Here is an 18,111-nt window from a genome sequence, read left to right as displayed (position 1 = left end):
GGATCCTTTTTATTTGCCCTTGCCTTTTAGTTTTAAGGGTTATTGGCTTTTTGCTCTTGCCTCTTGGTTTTAAGAGCTTTTGGCTTTTTCTGCTTGCTTTTTCTTTTTTCTTTCTATATTTTTTTTTCGCCTATTATTTTTTTTTCTGCAAGCTTTGTTCTTTGCTGCTTTTTCTTGCTTCAAGAATCATTTTTATGATTTTTCAGATTATCAAATAACATGTCTCCTAGTCATCATTCTTTCAAGAGCCAACATATTTAACATTCTTAAACAACAACTTCAAAAGACATATGCACTGTTCAAGCATTCATTCAGAAAACAAGAAGCATTGTCACCACATCAATATAATTAAACTAAGTTCAAGGATAAATTCGAAACTCATGTACTTCTTATTCTTTTGAATTAAAACATTTTTCATTTAAGAGAGGTGATGGATTCATAGGACATTCATAACTTTAAGACATAGTTACTAATTACTAATGATCATGTAATGAAGACACAAACATAGATAAGCACTTAACATAGAGAAAACAAAAAACAGAGAAAGTAAGAACAAGGAATGAGTCCACCTTAGTGATGGTGGCATTTCCTCCTTGAGGAACCCATGATGTCCTTGAGCTCTTCTATGTCTCTTCCTTGTCTTTGTTGCTCCTCCCTCATTGCTTTTTGATCTTCTCTTATTTCATGAAGGATGATGGAGTGCTCTTGATGTTCCACCCTTAGTTGTCCCATGTTGGAACTTAATTCTCCTAGGGAGGTTTTGATTTGCTCCCAATATTTATGTGGAGGGAAGTGCATCCCCTGAGGTATCTCAGGGATTTCTTGATGATGAGCTTCTTCATGTGCCTGTTGAGATCCATGAATGTGCTCTTTTGTTTGTTCCACCCTTTTCTTAGTGATGGGCTTGTGAGATGAATCTTTCCATCTCCCATGGCTCAGAGGTGGAAGCAATTGCCTTCCCTTTCCTCTTTCTTGAGGTTTCTTTGGCCTTAGGTGCCATTAATGGTTATGGAAAAACAAAAAGCTTATGCTTTTACCACACCAAACTTAGAATTTTGCTCGCCCTCGAGCAAGAGAAGAAAGAATAGAAGAAGAAGAAGAAGAAGAAGATATGGAGGAGATGGAGGGATGTGTGTATTTGGCCATATGGGTGGGATTGGGTGGGAAAGAGATGTTGAATTTTGAAGGTAGGTGGGTGTATGGATGTGAGTGGTAAATGGAAAACAGAAGGGATGATCATGAATGGAGAGAGAGGGTGAGAAGAAGTGAGTGGAGGTAGGTGGGGATCCTGTGGGATCCACAGATCCTGAGGTGATCTTGTGGGGTCCACAAATCCTGAGGTATTCAAGGATTTACAACCTTGCACCAAATTAGGCATGTAAAATGCCCTTGCACACAACTCTGGGCGTTCAGCGCCATGTTGGTGCCCATTTTGGGCGTTCAACGCCCATTTGTTGCCCATTTCTGGCGTTGAACGCCAGAACCATGCTTGTTCTAGGCGTTCAGCGCCAGCTCCTCTCCAGGGTGCAATTCTGGCGTTCAGCGCCCAGATGCTGCCCATTTTGGGCATTCAGCGCCCAAATACTGCCCATTTTGGGCGTTCAGCGCTAGAACCATTCTCTGTTCTGGCGTTGAATGCCAGGCAGATGCTTCCTCCAGGGTGTGATTTTTCTTCTGCTGTTTTTGATTCCGTTTTCAATTTTTATATTTATTTTGTGACTCCACATGATCATGAACCTATAAAGACATATAACTAAGAAAAATATAGTTAGATAAATAAAAATTGGGTTGCCTCCCAACAAGCGCTTCTTTAATGTCAATAGCTTGACAGTGGGCTCTCATGGAGCCTCACAGATGTTCAGAGCATTGTTGAGACTCTCCAACACCAAACTTAGAGTTTGGATATGGGAGTTCAACACCAAACTTAGAGTTTGGTTGTGGCCTCCCAACACCAAACTTAGAGTTTGACTGTGGGAGCTTTGGTTGACTCTGCTTTGAGAGAAGCTTTTTTTGCTTTCTCTCCATGGATGCAGAGAGAGATCCTTGAGTTGTAAACACAAGGTTGTCCTTATTCAATTGAAGGATTAATTCTCCTTTGTCCACATCAATCACAACTCTTGCTGTGGCTAGGAAAGGTCTTCCTAGGATGATGGATTCATCCTCTTCCTTTCCAGTATCTAGGACTATGAAATCAGCAGGGATGTAAAGGCCTTCAACCTTTACTAATACGTCCTCTACTTGTCCATAAGCCTATTTTCTTGAATTATCTGCCATCTCTAATGAGATTTTAGCAGCTTGCACCCCATAGATTTCCAGTTTCTCTATTACAGAGAGGGGCATGAGGTTTATTCTTGAACCAAGGTCACACAGAGCCTTAAAGATCATGGTGCCTATGGTACAAGGTATTATGAACTTTCCAGGATCCTGTCTCTTCTGAGGCAATGTTAGTTGATCCAGATCACTTAGTTCATTGGTGAACAAAGGAGGTTCATCTTCCCAAGTATCAATGCCAAATAATTTGGCATTTAGCTTCATGATTGCACCAAGGAACTTGGCAGCTTGCTCTTCAGTAACTTCCTCATTCTCTTCAGAAGAAGAATACTCATCAGAGCTCATGAATGGCATAAGGAGGTTTAATGGAATCTCTATGGTCTCTAGATGAGCCTCAGAGTCCTTTGGTTCCTCAGAGGGAAGCTCCTTATTGATCACTGGACGTCCCAGGAGGTCTTCCCCCTTGGGATTCACGTCCTCTCCTTCCCTTACAGGTTCGGCCATGGTGCTTATGTCAATGGCCTTGCACTCTCCTTTTGGATTCTCTTCTGTATTGCTTGGGAGAGTACTAGGAGGGATTTCAGTGATCCTTTTACTCAGCTGGCCCACTTGTGCTTCCAAATTTCTAATGGAAGACCTTTTTTCATTCATGAAACTTACAGTGGCCTTGGATAGATCAGAGACTAAGTTTGCTAAATTAGAGGTATTTTGTTCAGAGTTCTCTGTCTGTTGCTGAGTGGATGATGGAAAAGGTTTATTATTGTTAAACCTGTTTCTTCCACCATTATTAAAGCCTTGTTGAGGCCTTTGATCCTTCCATGAGAGATTTAGATGATTTCTCCATGATGGGTTATAGGTGTTTCCATAAGGTTCACCTAAGTAATTCACCTCTGCTATTGCAGGGTTTTCAGGATCATAAGCTTCTTCTGCATAAGAAGCCTCTTGAGTACTGTTGGATGCAGCTTGCATTCCATTCAGACTCTGAGAAATCATATTGACTTGCTGAGTCAATATTTTGTTCTGAGCCAATATGGCATTCAGAGTATCAACTTCAAGAACTCCCTTCTTCATAGGCGTCCCATTACTCACAGGATTCCTCTCAGAAGTGTACATAAACTGGTTATTAGCAACCATGTCAATGAGTTCTTGAGCTTCTGCAGGTGTTTTCTTTAGGTGAATGGATCCACCTGCAGAAGTATCCAATGACATCTTTGATAGCTCAGATAAACCATCATAGAATATATCCAGTATGGTCTATTCTGAAAGCATGTCAGAAAGACACTTTTTGGTCAACTGTTTGTATCTTTCCCAAGCTTCATAGAGGGATTCACCATCTTTTTGTTTGAAGGTTTGAACATCCACTCTAAGCTTGCTCAGCTTTTGAGGAGGAAAGAACTTGGCTAAGAAAGCCGTGACCAGCTTATCCCAAGAGTTCAGGCTGTCTTTAGGTTGAGAGTCCAACCATATTCTAGCTCTGTCTCTTACAGAAAATGGGAAAAGCATGAGCCTGTAGACTTCAGGATCTACTCCATTAGTCTTAACAGTATCACAGATCTGCAAGAATTCAGTTAAGAACTGAAAAGGATCTTCAGATGGAAGTCCATGAAACTTGCAGTTCTGCTGCATCAGAGAAACTAGCTGAGGTTTCAGCTCAAAGTTGTTTGCTCCAATGGCAGGAATGGAGATGCTTCTTCCATGTAAATTGGAATTAGGTGCAGTAAAGTCACCAAGCATTCTCCTTGCATTATTATTATTTTCGGCTGCCATCTCCTCTTCCTGTTCGAAAATTTCTGAAAGGTTCTCTCTGGATTGTTGTAGTTTAGCTTCTCTTAGTTTCCTCTTCAGAGTCCTTTCAGGTTCTGGATCTGCTTCAACAAGAATGTTCTTGTCCTTGCTCCTGCTCATATGAAAAAGAGAGAACAGAAAAATAATAATAATAGGGGTCCTTTTTACCACAGTATAGAGGTCCTAGTGTGAGTAGAAGAAAAGAAGAAGAAGAAATTCGAACACAGATGGAAGAGGGGGTTCGAATTTGGGTGAGATGAAGTGTTAGTAGATGAATAAATAATTAGAAGGAGATGAGGGAGAAGGATTTTCGAAAATTATTTTTGAAAAAGAGTTAGTGATTTTCGAAAATAGTTTTTGAAAAAGGTTAGTAATTTTTTGAAAAGTTTAAAATCAAAAGTTAAAATAATTAATTAATTAAAAAGAATTTTTGAAAAAGAGGGAGATATTTTCGAAAATTAGAGAGAGAGAGCGTTAGTTAGGTGGTTTTGAAAAAGATAAGAAACAAACAAAAAGTTAGTTAGTTAGTTGAAACAACTTTTGAAAAGATAAGAAGTTAGGAAGTTAGAAAAGATATTTTGAAATCATATTTTTGAAAAAGATAAAATAAGAAGATATTTTTGAAAAGATATGATTGAAATTAGTTTTTGAAAAAGATTTGATTTTTAAAATCTCAATTAATGACTTGATTCACAAGAAATCACAAGATATGATTCTAGAACTTAAAGTTTGAATCTTTCTTAACAAGCAAGTAACAAACTTGAAATTTTTAAATCAAAACATTAATTGATGATGTTATTTTCGAAAATTTGATGTAAAATTAAGAAAAAGATTTTTGAAAAATATTTTTGAAATTTTTGAAAATAACTAAAAAAATGAAAAAGATTTGATTTTTGAAAAAGATTTTGAAAAAGATAAGATTTTCAAATTGAAAATTTGATTTGACTCATGAAAACAACTAGAGTTTAAAAATTTTTGAAAAAGTCAACTCAAATTTTCGAATTTGATGAGAGATAAAAGGGGAAGATATTTTTTTGATTTTTGAATTTTTATGATGAGAGAGAAAAATAAGAAAAATGATGCAATGCATGAAAGTTATGGATCAAAACAATGAATGCATGCAAGAATGCTATGAATGTCAAGATGAACACCAAGAACACTATGAAGATCATGATGAACATCAAGAACACATTTTTGAAAAATTTTTAATGCAAAGAAAACATGCAAGACACCAAACTTAGAAATCTTTGATGCTTAGACTCTATGGATGCAAGAATGCACATGAAAAACATCATACAACACAAAACAAGAAAACATCAAAATCAAACAAGAAGACTTACCAAGAACAACTTGAAGATCATGAAGAACACTATAAATGCATGAATTTTCGAAAAATGCAAGATGAATATGCAATTGACACCAAACTTATAACATGACACATGACTCAAACAAGAAACACAAAAATATTTTTTTGATTTTTTATTATTTTCTAAATTTTTTTGGAATTTTTTTCGAAAATTATTTGAAAAACAAAAATAAGGATTCCAAAATTTTTAATATGAATTCCAGGAATCTTATGCTCTTTAGTCTAAAGCTCCAATCAAAGGGTCAGGCATGGCTTAATAGCCAGCCAAGCTTTAGTATGTAAATCAGGAACAGCAGCAGGTGGATTAGCAACAACTAGCTTGCTCTTGATAACAAATTAGAAGCCTCAGTCCAAATGAATTTGGACATGGCTTTACATGCTTCATGAAACACTAGAATTCATTCTTAAAAGTTTTGAAGCCATAGAATAATTTATTTTTGAAAACATTATTTTTATTATTTTTTTTTCGAAAACAAAAGAAAAATTTTTGAAAGATTTTTGAAAAATTTTTGAAAACAAAACAAAAATAAAATTACCTAATCTGAGCAACAGGATGAACCGTTAGTTGTCCAAACTCAAACAATCCCCGGCAACGGCGCCAAAAACTTGGTGCGCAGAAATTGTGATTACACTTTAATTATGTAAAATTCATCGCTCTTTCTTTCCCTGGTAATGGCGCCAAAAACATGATGCCAATACCATGGTTCACAACTTCGCACAACTAACCAGCAAGTGCACTCGGTCATCCAAGTAATACCTTACGTGAGTAAGGGTCGAATCCCACGGAGATTGTTGGTATGAAGCAAGCTATGGTCACCTTGTAAATCTCAGTCAGGCGGATATAAAATAGTAATGGGGTTTTCAAAAATAATTAAGAAAATAGGGATAGAAATACTTATGTAAATCATTGGTGAGAATTTCAGATAAGCGAATAGAGATGCTTTCATTCCTCTGAACCTCTGCTTTCCTGCTATCTTCATCCAATCAGTCTTACTCCTTTCCATGGCTGGCTTTATGTAATGCATCACCATTGTCAAGGGCTACTTTCAATCTTGTCTCGAGAAAATGATCCAAATGCCCTGTCACGGCACGGCTAATCGTCTGGAGGCATCACCCTTGTCAATGGTTACATCATATCCTCTCAGTGAAAATGGTTAACGCACCCAGTCACGGCACGGCTATTCATCTGTCGGTTCTCGATCATGCTGGAATAGGATTTACTATCCTTTTGCGTCTGTCACTACGCCCAGCAATCGTGAGTTTGAAGCTCGTCACAGTCATTCAGTCATTGAATCCTACTCGGAATACCACAGACAAGGTTTAGACTTTCCGGATTCTCTTGAATGCCGCCATCATTCTAGCTTACACCACGAAGATTCCGATTAAGAGATCTAAGAGATACTCATTCAATCTAATGTAGAACGGATGTGGTTGTCAGGCACGCGTTCATAGGGAATGATGATGATTGTCACGTTCATCACATTCAGGTTGAAGTGCGAATGAATATCTTAGAAGCAGAATAAGTTGAATTGAATAGAAAACAGTAGTACTTTGCATTAATCTTTGAGGAACAGTAGAGCTCCACACCTTAATCTATGGAGTGCAGAAACTCTACCGTATGAAAATACATAAGTAATGATGAAGTTCATTGGTCTCGGCCCCAGAGGGGAACCGGAGTAACCAAGACTGTGAATACAATGATAAAAAGTTCTATTTATAATAAACTAGTCACTAGGGTTTACAGGAGTAAGTAATTGATGCATAAATCCACTTCCGGGGCCCACTTAGTGTGTGCTTGGGCTGACCTTGAGTGTTACACGTGTAGAGGTCATTCCTGGAGTTGAACGCCAGTTTTGGTGCCATTTTGGGCGTTGAACTCCACTTTGCAACTTGTTTCTGGCGCTGGACGCCAGAATTGGGCAGAGAACTGGCGTTGAACGCCAGTTTGCGTCATCTAAACTTGGGCAAAATATGGACTATTATATATTGCTGGAAATCCCTGGATGTCTACTTTCCAACGCAATTGGAAGCGCGCCATTTCGAGTTCTGTAGCTCCAGAAAATCTACTTTGAGTGCAGGGAGGTCAGAATCCAACAGTATCAGTAGTCCTTCTTCAACCTCTGAATCTGATTTTTGCTCAAGTCCCTCAATTTCAGCCAGAAAATACCTGAAATCACATAAAAACACACAAACTCATAGTAAAGTCCAAAAATGTGAATTTAACATAAAAACTAATGAAAACATCCCTAAAAGTAGCTAGATCCCACTAAAAATATACTAAAAACAATGTCAAAAAGCGTATAAATTATCCGCTCATCACAACACCAAACTTAAATTATTGCTTGTCCCCAAGCAACTGAAAATCAAATAGGATAAAAAGAAGAGAATATACTATAAATTCCAAACTATCAATGAAACATAGCTTTAATCATATGAGCGGGACTTATAGCTTTTTGCCTCTTGAATAGTTTTGGCATCTCACTTTATCCATTGAGGTTCAGAATGATTGGCATCTATAGGAACTCAGAGTTCAGATAGTGTTATTGATTCTCCTAGTTCAATATGATGATTCTTGAACACAGCTATTTTATGAGTCTTGGCCGTGGCCCTAAGCACTTTGTTTTCCAGTATTACCACCGGATACATAAATGCCACAGACACATAATTGGGTGAACCTTTTCAGATTGTGACTCAGCTTTGCTAAAGTCCCCAATTAGAGGTGTCCAGGGTTCTTAAGCACACTCTTTTTTTGCTTTGGACCTTGACTTTAACCGCTTAGTCTCAAGTTTTCACTTGACACCTTCACGCCACAAGCACATGGTTAGGGACAGCTTGGTTTAGCCGCTTAGGCCAGGATTTTATTCCTTTAGGCCCTCCTATCCACTGATGCTCAAAGCCTTGGGATCCTTTTTATTTGCCCTTGCCTTTTAGTTTTAAGGGTTATTGGCTTTTTGCTCTTGCCTCTTGGTTTTAAGAGCTTTTGGCTTTTTCTGCTTGCTTTTTCTTTTTTCTTTCTATATTTTTTTTTTGCCTATTATTTTTTTTTCTGCAAGCTTTGTTCTTTGCTGCTTTTTCTTGCTTCAAGAATCATTTTTATGATTTTTCAGATTATCAAATAACATGTCTCCTAGTCATCATTCTTTCAAGAGCCAACATATTTAACATTCTTAAACAACAACTTCAAAAGACATATGCACTGTTCAAGCATTCATTCAGAAAATAAGAAGCATTGTCACCACATCAATATAATTAAACTAAGTTCAAGGATAAATTCGAAACTCATGTACTTCTTGTTCTTTTGAATTAAAACATTTTTCATTTAAGAGAGGTAATGGATTCATAGGACATTCATAACTTTAAGACATATTTACTAATTACTAATGATCATGTAATGAAGACACAAACATAGATAAGCACTTAACATAGAGAAAACGAAAAACAGAGAAAGTAAGAACAAGGAATGAGTCCACCTTAGTGATGGTGGCATTTCCTCCTTGAGGAACCCATGATGTCCTTGAGCTCTTCTATGTCTCTTCCTTGTCTTTGTTGCTCCTCCCTCATTGCTTTTTGATCTTCTCTTATTTCATGAAGGATGATGGAGTGCTCTTGATAATCCACCCTTAGTTGTCCCATGTTGGAACTTAATTCTCCAAGGGAGGTGTTGATTTGCTCCCAATATTTATGTGGAGGGAAGTGCATCCCCTGAGGTATCTCAGGGATTTCTTGATGATGAGCTTCTTCATGTGCCTGTTGAGATCCATGAATGTGCTCTTTTGTTTGTTCCACCCTTTTCTTAGTGATGGGCTTGTGAGATGAATCTTTCCATCTCCCATGGCTCAGAGGTGGAAGCAATTGCCTTCCCTTTCCTCTTTCTTGAGGTTTCTTTGGCCTTAGGTGCCATTAATGGTTATGGAAAAACAAAAAGCTTATGCTTTTACCACACCAAACTTAGAATTTTTCTCGCCCTCGAGCAAGAGAAGAAAGAATAGAAGAAGAAGAAGAAGATATGGAGGAGATGGAGGGATGTGTGTATTTGGCCATATGGGTGGGATTGGGTGGGAAAGAGATGTTGAATTTTGAAGGTAGGTGGGTGTATGGATGTGAGTGGTAAATGGAAAACAGAAGGGATGATCATGAATGGAGAGAGAGGGTGAGAAGAAGTGAGTGGAGGTAGGTGGGGATCCTGTGGGATCCACAGATCCTGAGGTGATCTTGTGGGGTCCACAAATCCTGAGGTGTTCAAGGATTTACAACCTTGCACCAAATTAGGCATGTAAAATGCCCTTGCACACAACTCTGGGCGTTCAGCGCCATGTTGGTGCCCATTTTGGGCGTTCAACGCCCATTTGTTGCCCATTTCTGGCGTTGAACGCCAGAACCATGCTTGTTCTAGGCGTTCAGCGCCAGCTCCTCTCCAGGGTGCAATTCTGGCGTTCAGCGCCCAGATGCTGCCCATTTTGGGCGTTCAGCGCCCAAATACTGCCCATTTTGGGCGTTCAGCGCCAGAACCATGCTCTGTTCTGGCGTTGAATGCCAGGCAGATGCTTCCTCCAGGGTGTGATTTTTCTTCTGCTGTTTTTGATTCCGTTTTCAATTTTTATATTTATTTTGTGACTCCACATGATCATGAACCTATAAAGACATATAACTAAGAAAAATATAGTTAGATAAATAAAAATTGGGTTGCCTCCCAACAAGCGCTTCTTTAATGTCAATAGCTTGACAGTGGGCTCTCATGGAGCCTCACAGATGTTCAGAGCATTGTTGAGACTCTCCAACACCAAACTTAGAGTTTGGATATGGGAGTTCAACACCAAACTTAGAGTTTGGTTGTGGCCTCCCAACACCAAACTTAGAGTTTGACTGTGGGAGCTTTGGTTGACTCTGCTTTGAGAGAAGCTTTTTTTGCTTTCTCTCCATGGATGCAGAGAGAGATCCTTGAGTTGTAAACACAAGGTTGTCCTCATTCAATTGAAGGATTAATTCTCCTTTGTCCACATCAATCACAACTCTTGCTGTGGCTAGGAAAGGTCTTCCTAGGATGATGGATTCATCCTCTTCCTTTCCAGTATCTAGGACTATGAAATCAGCAGGGATGTAAAGGCCTTCAACCTTTACTAATACGTCCTCTACTTGTCCATAAGCCTATTTTCTTGAATTATCTGCCATCTCTAATGAGATTTTAGCAGCTTGCACCCCATAGATTTCCAGTTTCTCTATTACAGAGAGGGGCATGAGGTTTATTCTTGAACCAAGGTCACACAGAGCCTTAAAGATCATGGTGCCTATGGTACAAGGTATTATGAACTTTCCAGGATCCTGTCTCTTCTGAGGCAATGTTAGTTGATCCAGATCACTTAGTTCATTGGTGAACAAAGGAGGTTCATCTTCCCAAGTATCAATGCCAAATAATTTGGCATTTAGCTTCATGATTGCACCAAGGAACTTGGCAGCTTGCTCTTCAGTAACTTCCTCATTCTCTTCAGAAGAGGAATACTCATCAGAGCTCATGAATGGCATAAGGAGGTTTAATGGAATCTCTATGGTCTCTAGATGAGCCTCAGAGTTCTTTGGTTCCTCAGAGGGAAGCTCCTTATTGATCACTGGACGTCCCAGGAGGTCTTCCCCCTTGGGATTCACGTCCTCTCCTTCCCTTACAGGTTCGGCCATGGTGCTTATGTCAATGGCCTTGCACTCTCCTTTTGGATTCTCTTCTGTATTGCTTGGGAGAGTACTAGGAGGGATTTCAGTGATCCTTTTACTCAGCTGGCCCACTTGTGCTTCCAAATTTCTAATGGAAGACCTTTTTTCATTCATGAAACTTACAGTGGCCTTGGATAGATCAGAGACTAAGTTTGCTAAATTAGAGGTATTTTGTTCAGAGTTCTCTGTCTGTTGCTGAGTGAATGATGGAAAAGGTTTATTATTGTTAAACCTGTTTCTTCCACCATTATTAAAGCCTTGTTGAGGCCTTTGATCCTTCCATGAGAGATTTAGATGATTTCTCCATGATGGGTTATAGGTGTTTCCATAAGGTTCACCTAAGTAATTCACCTCTGCTATTGCAGGATTTTCAGGATCATAAGCTTCTTCTGCATAAGAAGCCTCTTGAGTACTGTTGGATGCAGCTTGCATTCCATTCAGACTCTGAGAAATCATATTGACTTGCTGAGTCAATATTTTGTTCTGAGCCAATATGGCATTCAAAGTATCAACTTCAAGAACTCCCTTCTTCATAAGCGTCCCATTACTCACAGGATTCCTCTCAGAAGTGTACATAAACTGGTTATTAGCAACCATGTTAATGAGTTCTTGAGCTTCTGCAGGTGTTTTCTTTAGGTGAATGGATCCACCTGCAGAAGTATCCAACGACATCTTTGATAGCTCAGATAAACCATCATAGAATATATCCAGGATGGTCCATTCTGAAAGCATGTCAGAAGGACACTTTTTGGTCAACTGTTTGTATCTTTCCCAAGCTTCATAGAGGGATTCACCATCTTTTTGTTTGAAGGTTTGAACATCCACTCTAAGCTTGCTCAGCTTTTGAGGAGGAAAGAACTTGGCTAAGAAAGCCGTGACCAGCTTATCCCAAGAGTTCAGGCTGTCTTTAGGTTGAGAGTCCAACCATATTCTAGCTCTGTCTCTTACAGAAAATGGGAAAAGCATGAGCCTGTAGACTTCAGGATCTACTCCATTAGTCTTAACAGTATCACAGATCTGCAAGAATTCAGTTAAGAACTGAAAAGGATCTTCAGATGGAAGTCCATGAAACTTGCAGTTCTGCTGCATCAGAGAAACTAGCTGAGGTTTCAGCTCAAAGTTGTTTGCTCCAATGGCAGGAATGGAGATGCTTCTTCCATGTAAATTGGAATTAGGTGCAGTAAAGTCACCAAGCATTCTCCTTGCATTATTATTATTTTCGGCTGCCATCTCCTCTTCCTGTTCGAAAATTTCTGAAAGGTTCTCTCTGGATTGTTGTAGTTTAGCTTCTCTTAGTTTCCTCTTCAGAGTCCTTTCAGGTTCTGGATCTGCTTCAACAAGAATGTTCTTGTCCTTGCTCCTGCTCATATGAAAAAGAGAGAACAGAAAAATAATAATAATAGGGGTCCTTTTTACCACAGTATAGAGGTCCTAGTGTGAGTAGAAGAAAAGAAGAAGAAGAAATTCGAACACAGATGGAAGAGGGGGTTCGAATTTGGGTGAGATGAAGTGTTAGTAGATGAATAAATAATTAGAAGGAGATGAGGGAGAAGGATTTTCGAAAATTATTTTTGAAAAAGAGTTAGTGATTTTCGAAAATAGTTTTTGAAAAAGGTTAGTAATTTTTTGAAAAGTTTAAAATCAAAAGTTAAAATAATTAATTAATTAAAAAGAATTTTTGAAAAAGAGGGAGATATTTTCGAAAATTAGAGAGAGAGCGTTAGTTAGGTGGTTTTGAAAAAGATAAGAAACAAACAAAAAGTTAGTTAGTTAGTTGAAACAACTTTTGAAAAGATAAGAAGTTAGGAAGTTAGAAAAGATATTTTGAAATCATATTTTTGAAAAAGATAAAATAAGAAGATATTTTTGAAAAGATATGATTGAAATTAGTTTTTGAAAAAGATTTGATTTTTAAAATCTCAATTAATGACTTGATTCACAAGAAATCACAAGATATGATTCTAGAACTTAAAGTTTGAATCTTTCTTAACAAGCAAGTAACAAACTTGAAATTTTTAAATCAAAACATTAATTGATGATGTTATTTTCGAAAATTTGATGTAAAATTAAGAAAAAGATTTTTGAAAAATATTTTTGAAATTTTTGAAAATAACTAAAAAAATGAAAAAGATTTGATTTTTGAAAAAGATTTTGAAAAAGATAAGATTTTCAAATTGAAAATTTGATTTGACTCATGAAAACAACTAGAGTTTAAAAATTTTTGAAAAAGTCAACTCAAATTTTCGAATTTGATGAGAGATAAAAGGGGAAGATATTTTTTTGATTTTTGAATTTTTATGATGAGAGAGAAAAATAAGAAAAATGATGCAATGCATGAAAGTTATGGATCAAAACAATGAATGCCTGCAAGAATGCTATGAATGTCAAGATGAACACCAAGAACACTATGAAGATCATGATGAACATCAAGAACACATTTTTGAAAAATTTTTAATGCAAAGAAAACATGCAAGACACCAAACTTAGAAATCTTTGATGCTTAGACTCTATGGATGCAAGAATGCACATGAAAAATATCATACAACACAAAACAAGAAAACATCAAAATCAAACAAGAAGACTTACCAAGAACAACTTGAAGATCATGAAGAACACTATGAATGCATGAATTTTCGAAAAATGGAAGATGAATATGCAATTGACACCAAACTTATAACATGACACATGACTCAAACAAGAAACACAAAAATATTTTTTTGATTTTTTATTATTTTCTAAATTTTTTTGGAATTTTTTTCGAAAATTATTTGAAAAACAAAAATAAGGATTCCAAAATTTTTAATATGAATTCCAGGAATCTTATGCTCTTTAGTCTAAAGCTCCAATCAAAGGGTCAGGCATGGCTTAATAGCCAGCCAAGCTTTAGTATGTAAATCAGGAACAGCAGCAGGTGGATTAGCAACAACTAGCTTGCTCTTGATAACAAATTAGAAGCCTCAGTCCAAATGAATTTGGACATGGCTTTACATGCTTCATGAAACACTAGAATTCATTCTTAAAAGTTTTGAAGCCATAGAATAATTTATTTTTGAAAACATTATTTTTATTATTTTTTTTTCGAAAACAAAAGAAAAATTTTTGAAAGATTTTTGAAAAATTTTTGAAAACAAAACAAAAATAAAATTACCTAATCTGAGCAAAGGATGAACCGTTAGTTGTCCAAACTCAAACAATCCCCGGCAACGGCGCCAAAAACTTGGTGCGCAGAAATTGTGATTACACTTTAATTATGTAAAATTCATCAGGGTAATGGCGCCAAAAACATGATGCCAATACCATGGTTCACAACTTCGCACAACTAACCAGCAAGTGCACTCGGTCATTCAAGTAATACCTTACGTGAGTAAGGGTCGAATCCCACGGAGATTGTTGGTATGAAGCAAGCTATGGTCACCTTGTAAATCTCAGTCAGGCGGATATAAAATAGTAATGGGGTTTTCAAAAATAATTAAGAAAATAGGGATAGAAATACTTATGTAAATCATTGGTGAGAATTTCAGATAAGCGAATAGAGATGCTTTCATTCCTCTGAACCTCTGCTTTCCTGCTATCTTCATCCAATCAGTCTTACTCCTTTCCATGGCTGGCTTTATGTAATGCATCACCATTGTCAAGGGCTACTTTCGATCTTCTCTCGCGAAAATGATCCAAATGCCCTGTCACGGCACGGCTAATCGTCTGGAGGCATCACCCTTGTCAATGGTTACATCATATCCTCTCAGTGAAAATGGTCAACGCACCCAGTCACGGCACGGCTATTCATCTGTCGGTTCTCGATCATGCTGGAATAGGATTTACTATCCTTTTGCGTCTGTCACTACGCCCAACAATCGTGAGTTTGAAGCTCGTCACAGTCATTCAGTCATTGAATCCTACTCGGAATACCACAGACAAGGTTTAGACTTTCCGGATTCTCTTGAATGCCGCCATCATTCTAGCTTACACCACGAAGATTCCGATTAAGAGATCTAAGAGATACTCATTCAATCTAATGTAGAACGGAAGTGGTTGTCAGGCACGCGTTCATAGGGAATGATGATGATTGTCACGTTCATCACATTCAGGTTGAAGTGCGAATGAATATCTTAGAAGCAGAATAAGTTGAATTGAATAGAAAACAGTAGTACTTTGCATTAATCTTTGAGGAACAGTAGAGCTCCACACCTTAATCTATGGAGTGCAGAAACTCTACCGTATGAAAATACATAAGTAATGATGAAGTTCGTTGGTCTCGGCCCCAGAGGGGAACCGGAGTAACCAAGACTGTGAATACAATGATAAAAAGTTCTATTTATAATAAACTAGTCACTAGGGTTTACAGGAGTAAGTAATTGATGCATAAATCCACTTCCGGGGCCCACTTGGTGTGTGCTTGGGCTGAGCTTGAGTGTTACACGTGTAGAGGTCATTCCTGGAGTTGAACGCCAGTTTTGGTGCCATTTTGGGCGTTGAACTCCACTTTGCAACTTGTTTATGGCGCTGGACGCCAGAATTGGGCAGAGAACTGGCGTTGAACGCCAGTTTGCGTCATCTAAACTTGGGCAAAGTATGGACTATTATATATTGCTGGAAATCCTTGGATGTCTACTTTCCAACGCAATTGGAAGCGCGCCATTTCGAGTTCTGTAGCTCCAGAAAATCTACTTTGAGTGCAGGGAGGTCAGAATCCAACAGTATCAGTAGTCCTTCTTCAACCTCTGAATCTGATTTTTGCTCAAGTCCCTCAATTTCAGCCAGAAAATACCTGAAATCACATAAAAACACACAAACTCATAGTAAAGTCCAAAAATGTGAATTTAACATAAAAACTAATGAAAACATCCCTAAAAGTAGCTAGATCCCACTAAAAACATACTAAAAACAATGTCAAAAAGCGTATAAATTATCCACTCATCAGGGCTCACCCTGTCCACGTTGTCCCCAAGAAGGGAGACATGACAGTGGTTCATAATGAAAAGAATGAACTGGTTCCTACAAGAACAGTTACAGGGTGGCGTATGTGTATTGACTACAGAAGGCTCAATACGGCCACCAGAAAGGATCATTTTCCTTTACCATTCATAGACCAGATGCTAGAGAGACTAGAAGGTCATGAATACTATTGCTTTTTGGATGGCTATTCAGGTTGCAACCAAATTGCAGTAGATCCTCATGACCAAGAGAAAACAGCATTCACATGCCATTTGGTCTATGCAATGCACCTGCAACCTTTCAGAGGTGCATGCTCTCTATCTTCTCAGATATGGTAGAGAAATTTTTGGAAGTCTTTATGGATGACTTCTCAGTATTTGGAGACTCATTCAACTCCTATCTTGACCATCTAGCACTTGTTCTGAAAAGGTGCCAAGAGACTAACCTGGTTTTAAACTAGGAAAAATGTCACTTTATGGTGACTGAAGGAATTGTCCTTGGGCACAAAATTTCAAACAAGTGAATAGAGGTGGATCAAGCTAAGCTAAGGTAGAGGTAATTGAAAAATTACCACCACCTTTCAATGTTAAGGCAATCAGAAGCTTTCTGGGACATGCAGGATTCTATAGGAGGTTTATAAAGGATTTTTCAAAAATTGCAAAACCTCTTACCAATCTGCTAGCTGCTGACACGCCATTTATCTTTGACACAGAGTGTCTACAGGCATTTGAGACTCTGAAAGCCAAGCTGGTCACAGCACCAGTCATTTCTGCACCAGACTAGACATTACCATTCGAACTAATGTGTGATGCCAGTGACCACGCCATTGGTGCAGTATTGGGACTGAGGCATAACAAGCTTCTGCACGTCATTTACTATGCTAGCCATCTTTTGAATGACGCACAGAAGAATTACACAACCACAGAAAAGGAGTTGCTTGGAGTGGTTTATGCCATTGACAAGTTCAGATCTTATTTAGTGGGATCAAAAGTGATTGTGTACACTGACCATGCTGCTCTGAAATATCTCCTCACAAAGCAGGATTCAAAACCCAGACTCATAAGATGGGTGTTGCTTCTGCAAGAGTTTGATATAGAAATAAGAGACAGAAAAGAGACAGAGAACCAGGTAGCAGATCACCTATCCCGGATAGAACCAGTAGCAGGGGCGTCCCTCCCTCCTACTGAGATCTCTGAAACCTTTCCGGATGAGCAACTCTTTGCCATTCAGAAATTACCATGGTTTGCAGACATTGCAAACTATAAAGCTGTGAGATTCATACCCAAAGAGTACAGTAAACAACAAATGAAAAAGTTGATTTCTGATGCAAAGTACTACTTGTGGGATGAACCATATCTCTTTATGAGGTGTGCAGACGGAGTAATCCGCAGATGTGTGCTTAGAGAAGAGGCACAGAAGATCCTACGGCATTGTCATGGATCATAATATGGGGGACATTTCGGAGGTGAGCGAACCGCCACAAAGGTTCTCCAATGCGATTTCTACTGGCCTACTCTCTATAGAGACTCCCGAGAGTTTGTACGTAACTGTGACAGTTGCCAGAGAGCTGGTAATCTTCCTCACGGTTATGCCATGCCTCAGCAAGGAATCTTAGAGATTGAGTTGTTTGATGTATGGGGTATTGACTTCATGGGGCCTTTCCCACCATCATACTCAAACACTTATATTTTGGTGGCAGTAGATTATGTATCTAAATGGATAGAGGCGATTGCAACACCCACTAATGATACTAAGACAGTGATGAAGTTCCTCCAGAAGCATATCTTCAGTAGGTTCGGTGTCCCTAGGATACTTATCAGTGTTGAAGGAACTCGGCCTTTCTTCTTGGAACAGAATAATGAGCCCGCCTTCCCCTTATGCTGGCAAAAGAATGTGGTAGTGTCTAGGTATTCTTAGGAAATGTTGGATAAGGTTGAGAAGGCTTTTGTACATGTACTAGAAAAAAATTGGGGGGAGCCTCCCCATCTTGATACGAAGAGGTTCTTGGGGAACCCCTCCCTTCTTCAGGATAAATTGTGTAGCTGCCGATTTTT

At 38.4% G+C, this 18,111-nt stretch overlaps 2 non-coding genes across 2 annotated transcripts; both read left to right on the top strand.

Moving 5' to 3' along the window:
* The first annotated feature begins 3,534 nt into the window (after nt 1-3,534).
* On the top strand, nt 3,535-3,642 carry LOC148578707 (small nucleolar RNA R71). The gene has a single exon (XR_015904025.1). It is a non-coding gene; the product is annotated as a small nucleolar RNA R71 (small nucleolar RNA).
* Nucleotides 3,643-11,851: 8,209 nt separating this feature from the next.
* On the top strand, nt 11,852-11,959 carry LOC148578706 (small nucleolar RNA R71). Its single transcript, XR_015903017.1, has one exon. It is a non-coding gene; the product is annotated as a small nucleolar RNA R71 (small nucleolar RNA).
* The last annotated feature ends 6,152 nt before the right edge of the window (nt 11,960-18,111 follow it).

Source organism: Arachis ipaensis, chromosome B1, assembly GCF_059453495.1.
Source record: "Arachis ipaensis isolate K30076 ecotype BB chromosome B1, ASM5945349v1, whole genome shotgun sequence".
Lineage (NCBI taxonomy): Eukaryota > Viridiplantae > Streptophyta > Magnoliopsida > Fabales > Fabaceae > Arachis > Arachis ipaensis.
The sequence above is the reverse complement of the archived record's forward strand: the minus strand, read 5'-3'. Positions and strand labels throughout refer to the sequence as shown.